A 6,000-nucleotide genomic window follows, 5' to 3' on the forward strand; every position below is an offset into this window, starting at 1 on the left:
ATACTGGAGTGGGTTGCCATTCCCTTCTCCAGCGGATCTTCCCAACCCAGGGATCAAACATCCGTCTCCTGAATTGCAGGTGGATTCTTTACTGAATGAGCTACCAGGGATGCTTGAAAGATTGTTTAGCGGTCTTCTATTCCCAGGGTGCCTACCAGGGTAATTCACTTAAAACTGACTGGCATAATTATTATTATAGTGTTTTGATGAACACTATAATATTCTACAGAATATTGTTATTGCTGTTAGAATGTCCACAAAATGAGACATACAGTTCCAAATATACCTAGTCATTTCCAGAAGGGGTGCAAATTATTTTGCCTGGAAGATTCAAGGGACTGTCTGTACCATCAGTGAAATTTCCTTTCTGATTTTGCCTGATATTAACATTCCATGAGAGTCCATACATAATTGGGTTTTTGCAAAAAGCACCAAGGGTGATTTGTTGATATTTCATTCTTAGGTGTAGTGAGAAGAAACTTTCCTCTATTTGAATTTCTGAAGTGAAGACTCCAGAAGACTCATCAACCTCCCTTCCTCCACCCCTTTCCTGCCAAGGTTCAGACTGAGAATAGGCACAGATTTTCCCACCTAGGACACATGGCATGTTGGCCAGGAAAGGGCAAGCTGTGCAAGAGTCTGAGTTACCATTACCAAGCCTCTTTTACTGTGGGAGACCTGGGTTCGATCCCGGGGGTGGGAAGATCCCCTGGAGAAGGGAAAGGCTACCCACTCCAGTATTCTGGCTGGGAGAATTCCAAGGACCATATAGTCCATGGGGTTGCAAAGAATCGGACATGACTGAACGACTTTCACTCCCCAAATCGGTCCCTTCTTCTGCATTTCTACTGGATTTTCCTCTGATTAGTGTTGCCACATTAGAATAGGAGCCTGCTCTAATATGTGAATCAGAGAGGACACCAGAGTCATTTATCTTTGGCTTATAGGTTGGCCACTATCTTGTAACCTTCCCCTGGCCTTCAGAAACCTCACTTGACACAGGCCTGCTTCCTTTAGATGCTTGGAGAATCCTCAAGGGAGAATTCTGACTCCTAGCTCCATAGTTGTGAATCCACAGTTGTGAATTTCAAGATTTCAGGATAGCACTTAAGTCATGTTTTTTTCTAGGCAGTGGCCAGAAATCTTATATGCTCAGTACATCTGAACTTGGCAAGAGGAAGAGGCTTGAATAGCAGGAGAAAAATGATAGGATATCATTCCCCCTTGCCATAAATATATTGCATTTATTTAGCTTTTCCCAATTTTCCTTGAAAGGAGATATATGGGAAACTTAAGACCTAATTTCTTTCAAGAAGAGAGTTCTAGTTCTGAAAACTTGTTTCATACCATAAAAGTAACAAAACTCGTCATCCACAATAGTGAAAATTATACCACATAAGCTACTTTACAGAACTCTTTAAGGAGAATTTGTTTTATTTTTTTTCCTACATGGCCTTTTCTCCTCCTTTTGACTCTGGGTGTCATAAACTCTGGGTAGTAGAAGGAGGAATATTCATAAGAATTTTTAATTTCATCAGAAGCTTTAAACCTGAGTTAAAAAATAAAATATTTTAGAATTTTTATTATCTATTAGTGTGCAAGGATACCTCTGAAGGACTTGGAGGGCCGATGCTCTGAGCCTGACACTTCTTGAGTGATGGCACTGCCACTGATTTCTGTGAGAAACTTGTGGTTGTAGTTATACCCTAGAGTTTTTTCTAAATCAAGGAGATCTTACTTACTTTAGCTAAGAATGTTAAAACTGAGGACTTTGGATCAAGATGGTGAGGAAGGAAGATCCCACACATTCAACTTCGGAATGTTATTTTGGTGATACTTACTAAATAGCCCTTTAAAATTACTCATATATATACATATGTAATGAATATTAGCCATAAAGAAGAACAAAATCTTGCCATTTGCAAGATGCACCTAGAGGGTATTGTGCTAAGTGAGATAAGTCAGAGGGGATTTGGGAATTAGGCAAAATATGTGAAGGTGATTAAGAGATACAGACTTCCAGTTATAAAATGACTATTGCTGTTGTTGTTGGTCAGTCGCTAAGTCGTGTCCAACTCTTTGCGACCCTATGGACTGTAGTCCACCAGACTCCTCTGTCCATGGTATTTTCCAGGCAAGAATACTGGAGTGGGTTTCCTTTTCCTGCTCCACCACTATCTCCTAGAGTTTGCTCAAATACATGTCAATAAAAGACGGAATGTAGTATACATCCTAGGGAACATAGTCAATAATATTGTGATAAGTTTTTATGGTGACAGATGGTTACTAGACTGTATATAAATGTCAAATCACTATGATATATACCTGAGACTAATATAATATTGTATGTCAACTATACTTGAACAAAAATAAGGGGGGGAAAAAGAGAGTTAAAAATGCTGAGTCAGGTAATTGGAAGGTGGGTGTGATTAGCCAAAAGGGATTAGAGAGAAATTGTGTTATTATAGGTAAGCCAGTGGTTGCCAGTATTTTAAACATTAAGTCTTATAATGGAAAAGTGTTTTATACTTTATAATTTTGGGAAAATAATCATAGCATATTGGAATTTGAAGGACTTTAAAGTTCACATTAAATGACTAATTTGAATTATTGGAGACTTCAATCGCTTTTATAATACTGTGATCAGTCAAGGTAATTGTCCAATCTATGCTTGAATACTTTCAGTGGTGGGAATGTACCGCTTTCTTCGCTTAATCCTGGTCAATTTAGAGCAATAAAAGCTGTTTCTTGTAATAGCCAAAATTTGATTCTCTAATATATATATATACATATATATACACACATATATATAGATCTTAGATCCATATCTTCAGCCTTGTAGAACAAATCTACAATCTTACAGTTATTTCTAGACTGCTCAGTTCACCCAGAGATTTTTTGCTTCCACATAAAACATCTCTACTTTATATGAAAAGATTATGTAGTTGTTGGTGATTCTGGTTTCTTTCTAGTTTTCCCATATCTGGGTATGATCTTTTCATAAGGATCAGAATGGTGCATCCCCTGCCTATACCCTAGATCTTGAATTTCATTATTGCAACCTAAAATTAGTGAGGGCTTTGGATGGGGAATCATCAGTGGGTTTTATGTGGAGTAGTGCCATGGTGTGACTTTTATTTTAAGTTATCTGGTGGCCTTGAAGGGACCCATTTAAAGAGAAGAGATTGGAGTGTGAGAACAAGTTACTGCAGTGGGAGAATTTGCATCAGAGAAGCAGCAATGGTGAGGGAAAGAGACTGTATTTTAGAAATGATAGAATATTGAATGAAGTGAAGAAGGAAAGAAAGGAATCAGGACAATGTCAAGATTTTTAGCTTGGATGTTTGGCAGTGAGTGATAGCACCACAAAATAAAGAAAGAAATCCCTGGAGAAAGAGACAGTTTAGGTAAAAGATAAAAATCCTTCTGATTTTATTTAGGTCATATTCCTTCATCTCTCTACAAGAATATAAAGGAAAAACAAACCCTCTTTTTTTTTTTTTTTTTTTTTTACAAATACACCATGTGGCCACGTTCTCCTGCTCTACCAACCTAGCAATCTTATTGGGAAAAGGGAGTGGGTTTTTTTTGACACAAATAAGTTTTGACCGCTCTTTACATTCCTCTTCTGTATGTTCCTTGATCAATACTAATTGACTGTTACTAGGCACCTGGACTTGGAAACATTTTATATTTATTGTCAAATGAAATAGTTTGGATTATAGTTTGATGACTTTACAAATGTGTGTTTCTGAGACACAAAAAGATAGAGAGCATACTAGTTGCTTTCTGTCTCTGACACTTCAGTGAACGACAGCTACACCAAGGCCTTTATCAGCAAGATAGAGCAGGCCTGGATTTTTATTGAAATTTTAGGAGAATGAAACTGTTCATCTGAAATACAGTTCTTGCTGCAATTTAAGGGCAAGATGTTTGGAATAATAACACCTTGTAAAGAGACATTACGGTAAATCATAAGGAAATGACACACGAAGCACCGTTCTTTCCTAAAGTTGTAAAATATTCTCTATTCTGCTTTTTATCTGTGGACAGTGTGTTCATACCATCTATATTCATTTCCAAGTCACTTTTTTATATTTGAAACTGTTCCTACTTATGCCAACCATTTATTTGCTTTGTGGACGGTAACAGAGGCTTGAGAAACTCTAGCTAGGTAATTTAAACTCACAGGAAGCACGAGGCTGCTCTCTGTCCTATGGTTAACTGAACACTAAACAGCTTCCAAGCTCAAGTGTCCATAGGCACAAAGCAGGTTCTTAAAAAGTGTAAAACAGGGCTGGTGGCCACTTCATCCACGTGGGAAGCATGCCTTTTCTGAAGGCAGCAGCTGCTGGTCACTGTTGTCATGAGGCATTCTGGGGTCATTTACTCATAGATCTTTGATATTTCAAGGGAAACCAAAACCTTTCATGTGAAGTCCGCCTGCGTGCTAAGTCATTTCAGTCGTGTTCAACCCTATGCGACCCCATGGTCTGTAGCCTGCCAGGCTCCTCTGTCCATGGGATTCTTCAGGCAAGAGTACTGGAGTGAGTTGCCATGCCCTCCTCCAGGGGATCTTGTGGACCCAATATCAAACCCTCATTCTCTATGTATCCAGCGCTGGCAGGAGGGTTCTTTACCACTAGCGCCACCTGGGAAGCCTGTGTGAAGTGTTGTCAATTAATTCACGTTAAACCAAGGGCTGTGCAGTCCACAGACACCTTGCCCACAGACCAGAAATGCCCCATTGGTTTGCAGCATTGGCATTAGAACATTTCTCAGTATGACCAGTTAAAGAATATGCATCCTTACCATTGTAAGCCTTTATGTTAAAGTTTTAGGGGGAGAAGATAGCATGTGAATCCTTATTGTTTAACTCATTTTACGAATTTTGCCTAAAATCAGGGCTGATATTTAGCTGGTCTGCACTGTTATGTCAGCCAGTAATCATTCTAATTTGTTGGTACTATGTGGTCCAAGTGATTAAATAGTTTGAATATTATCCATGCTACAAATTAATAAGCAACACATACCACTAGCTTGGTTAGATATGGTTTTTCCTGAATGCTGAAAGTTCTTCCAAAACTCTTAAATTTTAATTATTCTAGAATTTCTCAGTTACTTTAGAGATAAAGGTTATATTAACTTAAATAATAATTCACTAAACCATAAGTCCCACACATTCAATTTCAGAATATTATTTGTAATTCTTACTCAGCAGTCCTTTTAAATGACCTGCCTGACATAGGTTGATTTGAAACATTTGGTAAAAAATAGATTGATTCTCTTTATCAGCATTCTTCAAAGATCATAATGGAATATTGGCTTCCTTTTTGTTTGAGTTTAGTCATGTTTTCACTCAATTAATTGTGAAGTGTCTTCAACTTAATAGGAATATGATTGATTGTCAATTATGTTAGACTTAAAAAATGAATTCAAAATATGAGATCATATTATGCTTGTAACACAGTTCCCCCAATACATTCAGTTCAATTACGTCGCTCAGTCTTGTCTGACTCTTTGTGACCCCATGAACTGCAGAACGCCAGGCCTCCCTGTCCCCAACACATAATTTTTATTTTATATAAAAAATATTTGGTGGCTCTGAGTAGCATGTGGGATCCTAGTTCCCTAGCCAGGGACTGAACCTGAGCCCTCTGCAGTGGAAGAATGGAGACTTAATCTTTGGCCCACCACAGAAATCTCTCCTCCAATTTTTATTTTAAACATTAATTTACAAGATCTCAATATTGAAGAAAATTACTTTGAAATGTTGATCTAAAATATTGAATAAATAGATGGCCAGTTACTTCTCCAACATTTGTTTGGGATCAGGAAAGAATTGTAATTTGGGGTCTGTAATCTCAGTAGGTCTTGTACAAGTCCCCAAAGAGCAAGAAAAGGAGAATCCTTATTGAGAGGAAAAGGAAGTTGGGAGGATTACATTAAATAATGAGTCCATGTTGTTTCACTAGCTGAGTTATTGCCGAGAAAGCAGTC

The sequence above is a fragment of the Muntiacus reevesi genome, chromosome 13 (genome assembly GCF_963930625.1).
Source record: "Muntiacus reevesi chromosome 13, mMunRee1.1, whole genome shotgun sequence".
NCBI classification, from domain to species: Eukaryota; Metazoa; Chordata; class Mammalia; order Artiodactyla; family Cervidae; genus Muntiacus; species Muntiacus reevesi.